Genomic DNA, 19,848 nt, shown 5'->3' with positions numbered 1-19,848 from the left:
TAAAATACTGAATCTGAATCTCTGGGGATAAGGTCCAGGCACAAGTGTGTCAACAAGTTCTCCTGGAGATTGTGATGTCCATCAAAATATGAGAACCCTCCCCTAATTTATTTGAAGTCTCCTGACTGTCAACCATGAGTCACTGTCTTAAGTCATTGCTTAATACCCTAACTTTCTCTCCTATTTCTTTTGAACCTGGTTTTCAACCAACCAGATACCTGATACTGCACCATTAAAGCCAGCTGCCTGCTTATACCTAATACCTGTTGTCAGACTGCCCTGGTGGCAGGACCTGATCAGCTGGTGGGGCAGCTATGTACTGCCTGTCTTTACTCTGCAGGCTACTGAATGTTAAATGCTGGAATTCCTTTTATTGCCTAATAATACAGCTTCCTCTGATGATCTATGGAACTCCGGGAACTGGGTATTAGTTCTGATTCATGGTGGTACCTGTTACTGTCATTAGAGCCTCTCCTGTTATTAAGAAAGCATTGACTGGAAAATAGACAATGTTTCAAGCATTATAGCCCCACCAAGAGCCACAAAACCCAAACCAAAACACTGAACCCAAAGCTCTGAGCCGTTATGATGAGTTATTTATATTATCCTTCCTACAAAGGAAATAGGTACTCGGATAGGTTCCATGAAGCACACATCACACTATTACAATTGTCTATTTACTAGTCTGTATTTCCACTAGATTGTACATCCTGAGGAAAACCCATCTTTTTTACTATTATATTCCCCACATCTCACATAGTGCTTAGCATATAATAGTCACACAAAAAATATTTTTTGAAAAATAATTGAAACAATGATTAGATACAGTTGTAGTGAGAAGACTATTTATCAACCCCATCTCCCTACCTGGTCCTTAACTTCCCTCTCCAATGACCTCATTAAGTGAATTCAGGGAATAAAGCTCATGTGGCCTCACATACAATACAGTCCTAGGAACCAGGACTTTCCATCTAATTAGTCCTATTATGCACAAACGTAGATTGTCCATGGTCCATGAAGCCTTCCATATTGTATCACAACAGGCTCTGCTGTCTCCAATGGATGAGCTCTCATAAGCTAGAACCTGAGTAGTGTCATTCAAGAAGTGCAGCTTTTCTCCCATTTAGGTTGCCATTGAACCCTGTAGATCTGTATTCATTTGCTAGGGCTGCCATAAGAAATGACCACAGACTGGGTGTCTTAAAAAATAGAAATTTATTTTCTCACAATGCTGGAGGGTAGAAGTCTGAGATCTACATGTCAGCAGAGTCAGTTTTTTCTGAGACCTCTTTCCTTTGTAAAATCGGTCATCTTCTCCTCACGTCTTCACATGGTCTTCCCTCCAGGTGTCTGGGTCCTAATCTTCTCTTCTTATGACAGCACCAGTTACATTGGATTAGGATCTGTCGTAATTCCTTCATTTTAACTTAATTACCTTTTTCAAGATTCTATCTCCAAACACAGTCATAGTCACCAACTGGGAGTTGAGACTCCAAAATATGAATGTTGGGGGGCACAATTCCACCCATAATATCTCCAAATGCCACTCTGCTTCACTCTGTGATCAGCACGAAACGGTCATGGGGCCAATCCTTTTCCCCACCCTAGAATAAGGATTTAGTTTACCAGAAGAAACAGACCACAAAGTGAGTTTCTAGCCCAATTAGCCAAAGCCCCTTCTATAGGACACATCTACTTAAGATAATTCTGAAGTGGTCAGAATCAGTGGGCTTCCTTGAAGCTTTTTGCTAATTATTGGTGGCAATAATTGCAGACTGTAGTCTTTGAAAAGTCTCTAAAGGAGATTTCAGTGGAAGCATTACACGTTAGTTTATTTGAATTCCATAAATAACGAAATACTATTTGTAAACCACCTTCTGTTAAAACTTCATTTGGTCCCCTGGGTCCTCAGAACTCTCCCTCAGGGCTTTAGCAAGGTTGAGTCCAGCTAACTCAAGATTCTAAATATTCCCACCATTGTTAACCGTGTAGGGTATGAATGGACAACAAATATCAAGTTTCCTTGACCATCCCTACCACTATTCCTCCCTCTGCAGAATGGGTGGCCATTCATACACCAGGGACAAAATCTGAATTATCGAAGCCAAAGGTAGTCCCGTTACTCCCACCACTAATTTATTTAGAAGTGGGCACATGTCCAAGTTCCAACCAATAAGACTTGAGGAGAAAACCACTAAGAGCTTAGGGGAAATATTTCTCATCCCTAAGAGATAAATATTGAAGAGATCACACCTTGTCTGTCTCTTGACATTGCACTCTGAAATAACCATAGATATGTTACTACTAGCCCAAAGCTAATGTCAAGAAATTATGAAAGAAAGAACAAGATAACAATACTCTGAGAAGCAGCTTGGGAGTCCTGACACACAAGGTCTTGGCTTCTTAGAATATTAAATTATATATACACATACGATTTTAGCCAATTTCCTTCATACTTTCAGCTGATGGGATTTTAAGTGAACTGTTAATTCAACTAACATAAACCAAGGAGATACCATGTGTGAGAAATTTTGCTGGGTTGTGGAAATGCTGTGAGGACAAGACAAATAAGCTCTCTATCACAAAGGCTGACATTAAACAAATCAATTGCATTTTTTAAACTTAACTAATTCTTATCAAAAAACACTACAAGAGAGATACAGGATAAAATGAGAGTGTAAAAGAGAAAGGCTTAAGAGAAGTTGAGCTGAAGTTTGGTATCAAAGAAAGCTTCCCTGAGAAAGTGACAATTAACCTTAGATAAAAGTACCGAGTGTTTTTGGAGCTCCTATTAAGGAGTGATCCTCTTCCTGTCTGGAAACTGTGATATTTTTCTCTTTAACAAAGTAGATTCACAGAGAGTTCTTACTGTCCTTTTGTTGTCAAATTCTGAACAAGAATAAAAATAAGTCAGAGTCTTCAAATTTTGAAGAGCAATTAATTGGTGTTGAGAAGACCTGGGTTAACGTCCTGGCTCTGCCACTTAACTGGCTGGCACCAGAGACAGATGTTAGGACAGCTGTTAAGTCCTAATTCTTTATTCTATAAATGGGGATGAAAATACCTAGCCCATAGGGTTGCTATAAAAACTAAAGGAAAATAAATATATAAAACACTTTACATAGTGACTGACACAAAGAAAGTGCTCCATAAATGGTAAACATTGTTTTTTCTATTTACCACGTGCCTGTTATTCTCGGTGCATAATACAGTATATCTCCAAATATGGAAAATTTTGGTATGGAAATCGTATTTGAGATGATAGTGTTGAATGAAAACTACAGCTTTCCCAACTCACTCTATTGATCTTACCATATTATTTGTCAGCACATGATTGGTATTGCTATCATTCAAAGATGATTAACAGCCAGACAAAAAAAATGACCCATGTATGGAAACTTGAGGGAAAAAAATTAAGGAAGAGAAATGAAACAAAAAGTAGATTTAGATTATAAGAGGAGCTACCACAGGAAACAGAAGAAGTGTTTTAACAAATAGTTTTCCATAGTTTCAAAATGTCATTATACTCTAGTGCTGGCACAGCCTAACTCTCCCACTCGTTATGACTAAAATCTCTGGACAAAGTACAACAAGCAACTACCTGAGGAGTGAAGAGTTGACGGTCATAGACAGACTGAGAAGAGCCAAAACTTGAAGAACAACACTTAAGAGGTGAAGATCTAGATTTGGGGATAAGCTTAAGTAAATATAAAAAATTATTTTAAAAGATGAAAAAGTGATTAAGCGACTAGCAGGTAGGTAACAGTTATCAAACAAAATGAAACATACACAAACTAAAGATATTTGGAAGAAAACTAAACTATTTAAAAAGTTTATGAAGATAATAGTACAAGAAAACTTTCCTGAAAAGAGGAAAATTTGGGAGTGAGGATTAAAAAACACAATGGTAACAAGAGAATTCACAAAAAATGGTCAAAACCAAGATATTATTTTGGTTAAATTTCTGAACTGCAAGGATTAAGAAAGACTCAAGGCATCCAGGCAGAAATAAAAGGTGTCACTTAAACAGGAAGAAAGATCTGATTAACTTTAGACTTCTCCATCTGATGTCAAAAGACAGTAGAGAATTATCTGTAAAATGGTAAAGAAAATAAAGCATAACGGAAATATTTTATATTCTGGCTAAGATGTCCTTCAAGGAAATATGACTTAAAAAGTCAAGAACTGAGGAAAGGGAGAATCTATGAGCCCTTCTTGAAAAAACTATTAGATAAATAAAAGACAACAATCAAAGGATGTATCAAAATTAGTTACTCAGAAATGGAGAAAATATAAAAAGAAGATGGGAAGTAAGAACCAAACACATTTAAATATTACGCATGAAAAAAATAGCTATTGGAATTAAGTTTGTAGAATAATAATGCCATAAATCTTGACAATGTAAAATAATAAAACATTTGGCAAAATCTGGAAGATGCATGTGGGAGAGACCAAGTATGCTAAATTTCTTATTTTAATATCAGAATCAAGAGATAGCAATATCCAAAGTTGGAAAATGCAATTTGAAAAAAGTACCAATGTATTAAATATTCTTTCTTTACCATTATACCTTTCCTTGTACTTTAGATAATATGTTAGGAAATAATGTTAATAAAAATTTATTTTAAGTTCAGCAATTCTTTCACTTTCTTTTATTTTATGCTTCCTTCTATAAATTCAATAAGACAAAATAAACATTTTAATTAAAATAGCGCAAGAGTATGATCTTATTTGTGGAAAGTTTTTCTATTGGTATTAGTTATCTGTTTATCCATCCATCCATCATCCATCCATCCATCCATTCATTCACGTATCTACTTACCTACCTACCAACGTAAGTACTTATCTACTTACTTATTCTTGTATTCTTTTTATTAATAAATACACTTATGAACTGGTGAACTCATAATTATATAAATGAAAAGAGTCTTTTTTATTTTGGGAGGATTAAGAAGACCTCTAAAGTTTGAGACTTTGGCACTTCTTTATTCTGACAGCACATAGTACTTACCGTATCTATACCAATATTTAATAGAATCTGTTAAACATCTGAGAATGAACCTTATTGGTGTTTTGCAAACATCAGAATAGAAAAAAAAATCATTTACTTCATTATTTTATGTTATAAAAAACTGTTTTATGGTCCAAAGCTCACAAATTAGAGCAGAGCAGAGAATTAATTCTGAATTCAAGCTATTTGTGATTTTGGAATCATGGAAGACTGAACTATATGGAAATGTTTGATTAAGGAATGCCACATCAAAGCAACTTGGTGTTTCTAATTGCTTTAGCTTACATAAACTCAGGCATTGACTTTGAAGAGGTTTCCTCTGGCCCTTTGTAACTGATCTGTGCCTGTGCTGTTGGTAATGGTGACTTGATTTTCTCTAGAAGGATACTCAGGCTCAGTGAGATAACTGTGGCATGTACTTCACCTCTTCTGTATTATTTTTCCTCCAAATCCCCTAGTGTTACTAATCTTTTATAATGTTTTCAATTCAAATGGTGAAAATTGAATTTGTTTTCTATAAAGTTGCTTATTTTGTTGGAATGTAATGTTTGTACTTAAAATGTTTTCAAAGAACACGAAAATGTATACATTGCTAAATAGATACTCTCCCCCTCCAGATTCCGTTTTTTGGTGACATGCTTATAAGGAAGTAGAAAGGAAGACACATGGAGGTGCTGGGGATTGAACCCAGGGCCTCATGCATGCTAAGCATGCGCTCTACCACTGAGCTACACCCCCTGCCAGCTTCTCAGTTTTTTGGTGGAAATTATTGTCAGCAAATTCCTTTCACAGTCTTTTTTTCTGAAAAGTTCTTTGTTTTTTAAAAGCATATGTATCCTTAAACACACACACACTCCAAAAATACAACTCAGAGCATATATTTGTACTACTCTGAATTTTGCTTTTTTGACTAAAAATATGCCTGAGAGATCTCCCCAAATTGTCACCTACAGAGAGTTACTACTTTGTTATTTTAATGGCTGCCCCTTAATCTATTCCATGTATGTGCCACGCATGATTCAAGCAAATTCCTTGTTGGACGACATATTTTTCCCCCAGTTTTTTGTTGTTATTGTAAATTTTGAAGCAGTGAACATCCTTGTATATATGTCCTTGCACACATGCATGTATGAGAAGCTGTCCAAGTCAGAGGTCACGTATTTACCCAACTCCTGTAGGGGTGGCATTCACACCACAGACTATGGGAATGGGACCCTCTGCAGTTACGCAGTGCATAACCTATAAATCTGTTCCCAGTGGCTATGAGCAAGTTAATTTCCTAAAGATGAGATACTAGTTCTAAGGTTAGAGCCTTTAAAACATTAATGTATATCAATTTACAATGTCAGAATGGTGAGTTTTTGAGATGACCTGTTTTCCCCATGTCTTCCATAATGTACAACATGCAATCCTATGTGAATGGTCACTCCTGGTGTTGTGCAACACGTGAACCGTGGTGGCCCTGATTTCTATGAACTCTATTATCAGACAGATTTAGTAGAATATTAAGTAAAAAGTAGTATCTTGTTTTCATTTTAATCTGCATTCTTGTAATTATTAGGGTGTTATGTTTATAATCCATTTATAGGGGGGTGTGTGTGTGTATACTCTTTGTTCATGCTGTTGGCCTATTTTTTTTCCTAATGGACAATAGGTCGAAATTCTTTATACATTAAAGACTTAAAGATTAAAAGTAATCATTATCTCAAATGTGCTGGATATAATCTTCCAGTTGCATGTCATTCTATTGATCAAGAAAAATGTATTGTAGTTTGAGTTGAGTGTCTTTATATGAAATCTATGGTAATTCTATGGTCATAAAAAAAAATCACCCATGTTTTCCTTTTAATCCTTTTTAGGCTTTGAAGTAATTTAAGGAATGGGGTCAATATCCAACTTTGTTTGATTTTTTTCTCTAGATGGTCTATTATTTTTCTGATACCACTTATGGAATAACGCATATTTTCTTACTGACTGGAAGGGCACTTTTATTGGATGTTAAATTCCCATGTGTATTTGATGGGTGAAACCTTTCTAACTGAGCCTGAAGAAGAGCTGGGTTGTACAAAATAAGGTGGAGGAAGCACAAAGGATTCCTTTTGGGATATTCATTTGAGTTCTATTTAGGACAAACAGGTGAAGAAGTCTACTAGATACTTTGGATTTCTGTGTTTTGCCTCATTTTAAATCAGGCTCTCACAAGAATTTAGTTGCCATTGCAGAAGCTCAGTCAAACCCGATTGTCCCCAAATATTCTGTCTTCACTTGCACCATGGTTTGCCTCCATGGCAGGAACTTTCGGTCTTGGCACTACCACAATTTAGACAAATAAAATTATTCTAATTCCAACTGAATTGGCAGATAATTCATCCATGACCTTTTGTATTTCGATTTTATGTAAAGAGAAGGTGTATACAAATGTACCTTTTGTGAATAGACAGTTCTGGTACCTTTGTTATTAACAGTATAGCTTTATTTCATAGTAAAATGGCTGAATTCTTTTTGAAGTCTTAACTTGTCCCATATAAATAACCTGTCCAGGAGGTAGCTCTTTGTGGACAATCAACGTCAACAGTCATCTTTTTTATAAAATCATATTAATTTTCAGAACTCAAAAGCTTGGTTTTGACCAATTTGTCTTTATAAAGTCACCAATGAGAGTGACCTTAGGAAAAAACATTAGGAGCTTCACTTCAGCCAAAATCCTATTGGAGAAAACATCCCCTAAAGAAACCAAGATGATTATTGACTGTCTACTTTCTATGTAACCTTGGACTGCGTGAGAATGTTGGATGACTACAATCCTCTGAAAACTTTTCATTTTCAGTTAACATTTAGCTAAATCTTTCTTTTGTATTCCTCTTGTCCATTATGAGGTACAGTCCAATATCCAGCCAATTTGTTTCTAAATTGTAATTAGCTTGCCACCTGTCCTTATCACATTTACATTAGTCATTTTGCAATGGATGTATATGTATTGGGCCAATTTGTATGAGATATAATAGTATGCAACAATTAAGATGGATAGTATTGCTAGGTTATAATTCTTACTTCTACTCAGCTTTTCTAGGCATCTAAATTTCGTGACTGGATTTTAGATTCAGCCAGGATGGATCCCAATGCTTGAAAATTATTTGAACCTAGGTATATAATAGGATGGGATGGTATGAATTATGGACAAAACTCTTATTCAATGTCCAGAAGGCTGGCCCTTGGCAAAATATTAGAAGATTATGAATAAACTGAGAATGAAACATGCTTAGATCATTTTTTCAAGGCACTGACAAAAGGAAATATTTTAAGTAGGAGAATGGCTTTAGGGGCTCAAATACAGAATTCTAAAAGTAAGTATAAAGTATTAAATGTGAAATTGGTATATACAGCCTGGCACATAATTGAATTTATAGATTTGTAACTTATACTGGGTCTTCCTTCTTGGATATTTTTATACAGGCCCCTACAATGCTAACTGAACACCTACCCATTGGCACATCAGGCCAAAGAGAATCTATATTAAAATCTTTAATGATATGTTAAATAATTCAGCCTAGACTTGTATGCTAGGATTTAGCAGCAACAGACAACAGAATAATTGGACCTGCATCCAATGGTATACCTTTGAGGTAGTTTCCAATCATGAGGTTTTATCATCTCAGGAAACGAAATGGCTTTCTCAGCATGGGCCAAATAGATGAAACTCTAAACTTCCAAACAACAGCAGTGTCTGAAAATTGTGTTGGGTGAGATTCAAAACCCTCGAATTCCTTTTTACTGAGGTCACAATAGCATAACATTGTGAAATTTCAGTTGTACATTATTATTTGTTGGGCACCATATAAATGAGCCCCTTTACCCCTTATGCCCGCCCTCTTTTCTCCTTGCTCTCTGGTAACCACTAAACTGTTCTCTTTGTTCACGTATTAGTTTATCTTCCACACATCAGTGAAATCACGTGGTGTTTGTCTTTCTCTGTCTGGCTTATTTCACTTAACATAACACCCTCAAGGTCCATCCATGCTGTTGCAAATGAGATGATTTTGTCTTTTTTGTGGCTGAATAGTACTACATTGTATATATATACAGCATCTTCTTTATCCATTCATCAGTTGAAGGGCACTTGGGTGGCTTCCATGTCTTGGCTATTGTGAATAATGCTGCAGTGAACATAGGGGTGCATAAGTCTCTTTGAATTGTTGATTTCAAGTTTTTTGGATAAGTTTCCAGTAGTGGGATAGCTGGGTTGTACGGTATTTCTATTTTTAATTTTTTGAGAAATCTCCATACTGTTTTCCACAGTGGCTGCACCAGTTGCATTCCCACCAGCAGTGTACAAGAAAAGCCTCAAATTCTTGATGAGAACTGCCACTGCTGCAGGTTCATGAGGAAGTCTCTGAGAGTGGATGTTGATCAATGCGATGTACACTCTCATTATAGTTATCAGGCTTTGACCTTTGGTGAGCCAGACTAGGACACAGTAATTCCTTTGACCATCTGGCTGAAGGCCTAGGCTACAGTAGAATTTCTACCACCTTAGAACTTTTTGCCACCTTGGAATTTTCTCCCAGGTCCATGTTTCAAGCTTTTTTTTTTCTTTTTATTGAGGAAGAGTAGCCCTGAGCTAACATCTGCCACCAATCCTCCTCTTTTTACTGAGGAACACTGGTCCTGAGCTAACATCCATATCCATTTTCCTCTACTTTATATGTGGGACACCTGCCATAGCATGGCTTGACAAACAGTGCATAGGTCTATACCCGGGATCCCAAGTGGTGAACCCCGGGCTGCCGAAGAGGGAAGTGCGAACTTAACCGCTGTGCCACCGGGCCAGCCCCCCATGTTCCAAGCTTTTTACCACTCCTGTAGGGAGGAAAAGTCCAGAAAATCTAACCCAGAGGAAATACCAAGGAAACAAGCCAGTTTTACCCAATACTTAAAGTTTTTAAAGAAACTTGTCCATCTCTAGGCCTTCCTGGAGGATTTTTCATTTTGTTTTGGCTTTCTTTCCTAAGTGAATGCCAACTCTAAGGTTGCTTGTGATTACAAGTTGCACTTGGGAATCTGCAGGTGGCCCTTCAATCCACACTTCACTGTATTTACAGGTCAGTCACTACTGCACAGCCAGGATGCTCCCTTTTCCCTCAAGTCCTTCCCATTTTAGGTGGGCAGGGGGGTTGGTGGTAATAGTGGGACTGTCCTGGCTGAGCTCTGAAGAACCGCTGTTGAGAATTCTCCCTGAGGTAACACAGGCCCAGAGAGCCAGAGCGCAAACCACAGCAGCATCCATGTGCAAAGTTTTAACTAGATTTCTAAGAAGACACAAACACCAACACCCAAGGGCAGTGGCTAATGAGGCTCTGGTTGAAGAACCGATTTTGGGACCAGGCAGAGCTCAGATCGGAATAGCAACTTGTTGAGAACAAGGGACAGGATCCCAAGCAATTGTTCCACGTGGCTTTGGACATCTGTGGCTTGTCTTTATTTGTTGCTCTTGGTGTGTGGAGAGGTTGGACGTTTTAAGGTCTCCATACTAATTTCTATGAAGGTTAGGAGGAATAGGTCTCCTTTTTTCCATTTTCAAAAACATGATAATAATAATAACTACACTTATTTAGAGTTTATTATGTGACAAATACTATTCTAGGCACTTATTACATAAACACGCTTTATTTAATCTTCAGAACAAACTTCTGAGCCTGGTACTGTTAGTATCCCTAATTTACAGGTTCATACAGAGGCATAGAGAGCATGTGGTGGCATCAGGATTGAGTGTAAGGCCCCTGGGTGTGTACTCTTAACCATTGTGCTGGACTGACTCTCACTCGTTGCCAAGTTAGAGAAGAGCAATGGTCACAGACAGAATGGGTACTTATGAATTGATTTTGGTGATCAGTTTTAGGTGACCTTATCAGATGACTCTGGACAGATTGAATGGATAATATCCTTCAAAACCTTCACTGCAAAGAAATGGCTGCTAAGTAGTAAGGACAGGTCTGTCAGTCGTTTATAAAGTGCTTTTTCTGGCTAGTTAGGTTACTAAGCAGAGTACAGGAGACTGGCCTAACTAGACCACTGGAAGCGTTGCTTGTGTACCTCGGGTCTCAGTCCTTAAAGTCAGAATTGTTTCTACTTATTGAACTGTTTATTCTCATGTTCACTTGAGGAGAATGTCTATGTCATATTCATTCACTCATTCATGTATTGAGCCTCACTCTATGCCAGACACTATCCAAGATACTGGGGACGAAAAATGGAAAGATGTGGTCCCTGTGCTCATGTAGTTTAAATAGAGATGAGAGAGCTGTGCCCTCAAACAATAAGATGAGTCTTTAAAGATGAGTGCACAAACTCAAGTGAGATCACCAGAGAAGTGGCACCGCAGGCTGCTTGGGGGAGTCAAAGAAGCCTTCTCGGAAGAGGTTGCGTTTGAACTGAGGCTTGAAGACTGAATGAGTTTGTCAGGCACACAAGTAGGGAGGCTGTTCCAGGCAGAGCATATGCAAAGGCAGGGTGCCAGCAGAGGGCTTGGTGCCTTCAGAGAACTCTAAGTGGTTCAATATTGCTGACTTACAAAGAGCAAGGCAGGAAATGACAGATGAGACTTGACATTTAGGCAGTGGCCAGATCTTGAAATTCTTTGTGAGCCAAGTAAAGGAGTTCACAGTTTACTCTGTAGATACTGGGGAAGCATTTTAAGGGCTTTAAGCCAATGTTTCACGGTTAGATTTTTCATATTGGAACTATCACTTTGGCAGCAAGTATAGAAGATGGATTGGAGGAAGCTGATAGCAGAGGCAGGGGGCCAGTAGGAGTTTTAGGCTGCCCTACTTTGGGGAGTTTCTTGGCAATGGAAATAGCAAGAGCCTTGAGCTTTCCCAATGGGTCTGGGTCAGACCTCATGGAAGTAAAGAGTTCAGTGTTGGGTGAGATCAGGAGGGAGGTACAAGGAAAGGATGGTGACTCAGTCTGAGCCAAGGGTGCACAGTGTAATGGATACAGTTTGGAAATTGAGCCAAATGTGTTTGCAATGTGGAAAGTCTTCTCAGCCATCCCCACACATTCACATGACAGCATTGTCATCCTCAAATGCAAAATTTCACTCTAGTAGCTCTGTCATTTTCATCATGATGCCATAGGCTCTACTTAGAGGCCAGACCTATTCATAATTCAGTTATTTTTTTAACTTGAATAAGTCAGCTCCCTTGGATGGTGCCCAAATTGAATTTATAAACAAGATCTACACTACAGGGAGTGTGTTTGTGTTGCATATATTAGTGTGAAATGTACTCTTACTTATTTCAGAGAATTATTGATCAAATTATCTGTAGTCTTGTAATATTTATGTCATAGCTTCCCTGAGCTGGGAGACAGGAGGTTTATTCCTTTCCTCTCTTAGAGGATTTTTTCATATACACCCCTACAATACTCTCACACATCTCAAAAGTACATCCATACATATAAACAATAAAACGTTGTCTGTGGGGTTTCTACATTCTCTGGAAGGCAAAGCTTTGATATGCTGACCTTAAGTCATAACCTAAAATTCATCTTCTTCAATAAGTTTTCCAAAATACTTAAAACATAAGGCTTATTTTCATGCTGATTCCATTCCATTTGCACTTGTGTTGTATTTTCTACTTGTCCTCTTAAAACAGCCCTTCTGCCAGAAGAGTCAGGATTAAAATAAGCACTGTCAATAAGTGCACTTGGAAGGTGTTGAGACCCTGGCTGATTTTCTTACATGAGTCATTCCATCAGTATTCTAACCTGATGCAGCTAAATCTAAATTGCCCTCCAACTCACTGGCACTGTAGAGGTGATACTATTGATTGGCAGGTTTCTTCTAAGCAGTATGCATTGTCTTGATGTTTTTGCAGTTGAGTTCTATGTATCGGGGGCACAGGCAAAGGCCACATAAAGTATTTCTGTAATCTAGACTGCTGCCAGGTTTTAGTTTCATGTCATTGATTACACACTCAGGCATCTCCCCTAAAGAAACAAGCCCATCTGCAAGGAGGTGAGCAAAATGGAAAACATAGGATGACTGGGTTCCAGAAAGCGTATATGTACTTTCCAGTAAGCTAATGCCTCACATATGGTATTGTGTTGATTGTCACAACTCATGAACCTCAATTGATATCATCTAGTACTGGTTTTTCCTGAATGTTCTACGTTATTCATTGTCATTGAAGTTAATCTGAACTTGCAGTAATTTCTCAGTGTAATCATTTCAGAAGACTGAGACATACATTTACACTAAAATAGGATGGGAAGAATTATGTAATGGTAATAATGTTTTTCTGATGTATACTGACTGTTAGAGAACTGGACGTAAAAATTTTGGACTTAGACTGCCTGCAGAGTTCAGATTCCAACTCACTAACTATGCGATAAAGTTGTTTAACCTTTCTGTGCCTCAGTTTGCTTGTCTGTAAAAAAAAAAGGAGGTAGAATAGATTCCTTCTAGTAGGTTACTATGAGGATTAAGTTAGAAAAATGCGTGTAAAGTGTTTGGCACATAGTTTAAGTGTTTAGTAGATATTTTCTCTCTTATTACTTAGCTTTCAATGTTTGATTGTCCTTTGGCCCCCAATGAACACTAATGCTATTTAGTTCACACAAGCTAATTGATTATCTGGACTATTACAGACTATGAAGCTCTAAAAGCTATCTTCCAAAGAAGGTTACTTGAACTCTGACTGAGAGAGCATTTTCTCCACCCCAAATAAGCCCAAAAACCTTACCCAAAGGGATTCTGGTCCTTAAATTTGTGCTTGTAACAGCCAGTGAATGCTAGTGGAAAGCATTTAAAATATAAGGACTATGTGAAGAATAGTTATTGTTACAGCTACCAGAAGTCAACGGTGTTTGTGACAGAAAAGGATAGAGCTCGGGAATTCAGGATGTCTCTTGAAGGCACCTTGCAAGTATGAAGCTAACTGCTGTTAATCTGATTAAGTCATCATAAAGCATGTAGGAGAGGATGGTGATGTTTCCAAGAGCATAACACCCTCACATCACACTGATTAATAAACAATAGTAATGTTGCTCCTTAAAAAATAAAAAAGGAAAAAAACATGTGAGGACCAATGTAATAAAGGCTTAGGAGGCATATATGGTGTAATGCTTGAATAGCAAAATCATCCATCAATTTGTATTGTCTTTCCATTTTACTTCATTTAGCGGAGAGATAAGAAAAGGACATTTAGAGGGAAAGTGCTTTAGTTCATAATAAAAATGCTGTCCTTTGTGCTCACTGTTAAGTCATAAGGTGGTGATCTGGTCTTCCCAAGGACTTACGTCACTCAGGTGACCTCTCTCTCGAATGAAGAATTTCAGTGGAAGGAGTGAAATTCTTGGAAAATGTATGTTTGGGAAAGAGAATGAGAGCTCCTTGGTTTATTCCCTGAGTTGTTTTTGAACTTTGTTTTGAGTTTGGTTACTCTTGATATGTTTTGGTTTTGAAGATTTTTGAGAATCTGAAAAATGCTATGATCTCGTTCCCCAAAAAAGTGCAGAGATACACAAAATGTTGCTTACCATCTCAGAGGGGTCATGAAACCTAGCCTTGGGCCCCAAGTTTAAGGAACACAGTTTAGGTTTTAAAAAATAAATGTTTCTATAAAACAAATTTTTCAAACTCGAAGTCCAGTTTTTCTGTCTATCAAGTGCTATGTGAGCTGGCTTATTTGTAAATAGGCCATTTTTAAATATAAGTATTCATCTATACATAAACGCATAGTAGTCTTTAAAATTCTGTATATGTTAATAATTAAATTATTTTGAAATATTTCTACTAAGCACAGACATGACAATGCTAATATATTGATCGTATCAGTAATTAACATAAGGTTGCCAGGTAAGGTGCAGAACACCCAATTTCATTTGAATTTCAGACAAACAACAAATAATTTTTCAGTGTAAGTATTCCACGCATTGGGAATTCCCATAAAATTCAAATATGCCCCAATGCAAGGGTCATATCTATACTAAAAGATTATTTATTGATTATTTGGAATTCAAATTTAACTTGATGTCTTTTTTTATTCTGGGTAGCTCTAGATTAACACAATTTTTTGCCATTGTTGCAATGGTAGGTTTACCTGTTTGTTTCTCTCACTATTCCTGCTGCTTCTCAAAGGCAAGGATATATTTTCTCATGCTTCATCCCCCTAGTGTATGCTTATTAAAGCCCCTAGAACATGATAGATAGCCATGAAATTTGATCAATGAAAAAATGATTCAATTTCTAGGTAAAAGAGACTTTGTATTTTCTTCAAGTATTTCAAGGAAACTTATAAGACTGTATCTAGTTCAAGTATTTCAAGGGACTTTTAATATAGAGGTGAACTCCAACCAGTCTTAGTTTTGCATAACTTGTTGAAAGTCCAAGTAAAAATTGGAAACAATCTCTTCCTAACTCCAATGCGTATGTTTTTAATCTCTGTTAGCAATTCTTAAAGAGAGAGATACTGTAGTCTAGGAAGCATTTGAATTAATAGGGACAGTGTGAGGGGCAAGGGTGTGGAGGAAAAAGCTGCTAGAATTTAGTGAGTAGGAGCCAAGGATACTACATATCCAGCAATACGTGGGGATAATCCCAGACAACAAAGAATTATTCTCAGTTCCACAGGATTTTTGAGGTTACTGCCGGATAGTCAAGTCAGGAATAAACTCTTAAAAATTATCTGACCTTAGATCCTAACTCAAATTGACACATATACACAACGTTTTGCATTGTTTTAGTACACACTGAATTTTCCAAGAATGAAACTAACACCTAAATCAAGAGGAGATTATATGTAAATTCCACTATAACTTGATACATGGCGTCTAAAGTAGTGTGTAAAATGCTGGGTGATGTTAATACAAATTAACAAAATGACCAAGGTCAACCTGCACAGCCAGCTGGGGAGCAACAGTTCCACAATCCAAATATGTCCAGGTCCCAGGTTCAATGTGGCACTAGCTTCAGGCAGTTGTCTGCTCCAGCTTAGTGTTGTTGGGGATGATCTGAGTCCTACGGCTGGCTGGAACTTTCAGAACAGCAGCAGCAATGCCAGGAATCTCCTGATTAGTTGGTTATTGGTCCAAGATTCCAGTAGAATAAACCACCTTTTCCTTGCTGTTTCCCTAAGTATAGTTGCCTGCTGTATCCTCACCTGGCTTTTCTCTGGCATCTGTGTCTTCATCCGTCAACAAGCTAAGAGCATCAGCCCATTTTCAATCAAGAACGGGGTTGGGCAGAGGATGGGAGCAGCTTGCTCAGGTTGTTGAATCCATGTTTGCTCATTAAGGGATGAGTTATCTTGCAGTTTCACTGTTCTTTGTTTATTCTGGAACTTTATTAAGAGTTTTTTCACTATTTTAGAAAATTATCCCCTTATGATATTTTATTCTTGGATTCAACACATCTGAATCTGCCAAATTCAACGCAGTTCTATATAGAGGAGAAAACATCTGTTTCATTTTTCTTTCTATTGAAATATCAATTATATTATTATAAATTAGTTTTAATATATTAAGTATAATATATATTATTTATTACAATTCTTTTTTATAATATAGATGTCACATTATATTCTTTTCTTGGGATTATATTTGTAAGTATATTACATATAAATATTGTTTCAGAATATTTATTGAGTGCTACTGCTCTGAGTTGTCTGATGGGAATACTTCTTTCAAAGAGCACCAGGCAGTCTGAGCAATGTCTAACACTCAATTAAAGTACACTACGACTCATACATTGGCAGATTAATTATCCATGGTTTCAAACCATATCTGAAAAAACCATGTCAAAAAATAGTAGTAGTAAATAATATTTCTTAGTCCAAGTTTCCTTGGAAAACTCTGAACACGTTTATAGAAACCATTTGCAATTTTACTTTTTATAAATATTTCTTAAAGTGTTCTTAAGTAAGGAAAAACCTCCTTATCACTTCAATATTTCCAACATAAATAACATTTGGATAGAAAACACAAGAAGAGGTAAAGATTTCTTATGGGAAGCCTGGAGGTTGCACTGGTAAAATGCCAGCCCTCTTGTTCTTATAAAAGGCCAGCAGACACATTTTGGTCAACTATGGGAAAAGAGAGCACCTTCTCTGAACAATGCAGGACATTTAGTGCATTTTAGTAGATACAGGATGCAAACTGTGTCATGATTAAGAGCGTTGTGTAGAGTCAGACAGCACTCAGCACAAGTCCCCAGGGTGCCACTTCATGGGGCTGTACACATTTTACTTAACCTCCCTCAGGTTCAATTTCCTTTTGCATGTGAGAATAATTATAGGCCCTATCTTTTACCTCTGTATACAGTAATACATTTAGGTGTTGCATAGTCCTTTCCAGCTGCCATAACAAAATACCACAGACCAGGTGATTTCAGAGACAGAAATTTCAAAGACATAAGTTTATTTTCTTATGGTTCTGGAGGATGAGAAGTCCAAGATCAAGGTGCTGGTGTATTCGACTTCTTGTGAGAACTCTCTTCCTGGCTTTTGGGTGGCTGCCATCTTGCTGTGCACTCATATGGCCTCTTCTTCGTGTGCAGTACACAGCAGGAGAGTCTCTTCCTGTAAGGACACTAAGCCTATTGGATGAGGGCTCCACCCTTATGGCCTCATTTAACCTTAATGAGCTCTTTTAAGGCCTTATCTCCAAATACATCACTTTGGGGATTAGGGCTTCAAAATAGTCCATAGCACAGTGCCAGCTCCTTAGTAGCGCTAGTAAACATTGGTCACTACTAGCATCAGATGTCAAATCTAATCCTCACAACCATGCTGTGAAGCAAGCAGTATTATCTTCATTTTAGACATAAGAGCACTGGGGCTCAGAAAGCTTGGGTCACATACTTTAGGACAAGCTTTCAGGAAATGGTGACACCAGAACTTAAGCTTAGCTAAGGTTCACAGCAGCACACATACTCATCGTATTCTGTACTACGCTGCTTCTCAGAACATGGTAATGGCATTGTCATCAATTATTAATAACTAACATTCTTACGGCACTTTATAATTTTTAGAGTGCTTTTCCAGCCTGTAATTGTTACTGTGGAGAATGTCAGGAGACCAGTTAAAAAAGAAGGAGAGGAAGGGCTGGAATGAGAGAGGGAGCCAACAGAGACAGAGGTGCTGCAAAAAGAGGATCCCATTTGAAGAAAGGAGGTGAAACCAAACTTAGATGATTTCTCAGGGCCAGAGAGGGAGGCAAAAGATGCAGGAAGGTGGAATCAAAGAAAGGGCAACCTTTAGGAAAAGCAGTAAAGCAAGAAATGAGAGGAAAGCTGGCATCCCAGATCAGGGGCTGCAAACAGGCACCACAGTCAGCTAGATGCCTCCGGTAAACAAATGGGCTGGGAATGGTTCCGTGGGAATTTCAATTGCTGTAGTCTAGAAGTGGGAAGCAAGTAGAAATTTGTGGTTGCTAAGAGCACGATGGTTTAAGGTGCCAGATCTGGAGGTAAACTGCCCAGGATCGCAGTCTGCCTATGAGAACTTGGGGAAAACGTAGGCTTCCCCAGGCATGATGTGAGAATGATGATACTTCATATCTCATATTGTTGATGTATTATATAATGTATTGGATGTTTTGTGCTTAGTACTGTGCCTGGGACTTAGTAAAATGTTAGCAATAATGATGATGATGATATGATTATTTTCTCCCTAGAATAATTACAGAATGGCTAATAAGAGACATTATGTGTATCACAATTGTGATTGTGTCTCTTGCACTTCAGGTGAGAGGGTGAAAGGTGCAATATTCCTATAAAATATCTGTGTCTGTGTTCGACTTTTTCTAGGAAATCCTGAGGAAGGCTTAGCACGGACAATGCCTGAAGTAGTGAAACCAGGGTCCATCAGAACCTCGGGTGAACAGAGCAATCAGGTTCATCGTGGGGTTGGGCTGAGTTAGGCATGAAGGATCTGGGTATGAAGTAGCAGAAGGACTCCTTGAGGAATATCTCCTGCTCTTCTGTGGTTTCCTATCCTGCCTTTCTGCACACACTCACTGAAGTCTCCTTTCCTGGACCAAGAGGTAGTAACTGTGTGTTTCCCATAAGGAAACCAATAAGGAAATATTGGTCTCAAAGTGAATGAAAGAGCAAGCGAGAGAGCAAGAGTGACAACATTGAGGAGGAGGAAGAAGAAGAGAAGAGGAAGAGAGTTAATAAAGCAGAGATCTCTCAGAAAGATTCTCACAGCTGGTATCCTTTGAGAAAGGGACTATGACTTTCAGTTTATCACCAGAAAACCTAAAATATATTTACAGTCTTGAAGCTGAAAAGGGCAGGATGTGGACCATCCACTCAGCTCCACTAACTCAAAATTCCCTGTCTATTGTACTAAGTCTTGCTTTTCTCCCCACAAAGTATGGGAGTACCTAAAATGTCAGATGGATCACGGATCTCCTTCAACTACCAGCTATTGCACAAAGGAAAAATGGCTGCATGGCTGATCCATCGTGGATGTTTAGATGACTAAAGGTTTCACCTGGAAAAAAAAATAATTATAGTCTCAAGTAGTATTATTTTAACAGTCAAACTAGTTTGTGGAACAGCAAAACTGTATGGTTAAATATGTTTGAAAGATCTTCTATGAAATAAAAAGATAAACCTCATGGGTTATCTCTTTCCCTCTGCATATATGTGCATAAAATTTTCTACATTTAAGCTATAACATTTTTCTTAATTGTGCATCAGGGAAACTGCAAACTCTGATACTTCATCCCGTCTGTAATTGAGGTCAGCCTCTGCAGAAAACTGGGACATCTCAATTATATAATCCCGGTTCAGTCTACACTATCCTTATTATTTACAGCTTGATTGAAGCTGT

General features: G+C 37.8%; 1 non-coding gene across 1 annotated transcript; it reads right to left on the bottom strand.

The window, feature by feature from the left end:
• Positions 1 to 5,677: 5,677 nt before the first annotated feature.
• Positions 5,678 to 5,749, bottom strand: TRNAA-AGC (transfer RNA alanine (anticodon AGC)). Its single transcript has one exon. It is a non-coding gene; the product is annotated as a tRNA-Ala (tRNA).
• Positions 5,750 to 19,848: the final 14,099 nt, after the last annotated feature.

The sequence above is a fragment of the Equus quagga genome, chromosome 4 (assembly GCF_021613505.1).
Source record: "Equus quagga isolate Etosha38 chromosome 4, UCLA_HA_Equagga_1.0, whole genome shotgun sequence".
In the NCBI taxonomy this organism is placed as follows: Eukaryota; Metazoa; Chordata; class Mammalia; order Perissodactyla; family Equidae; genus Equus; species Equus quagga.
This window is presented reverse-complemented; position numbering and strand designations above follow the sequence as displayed.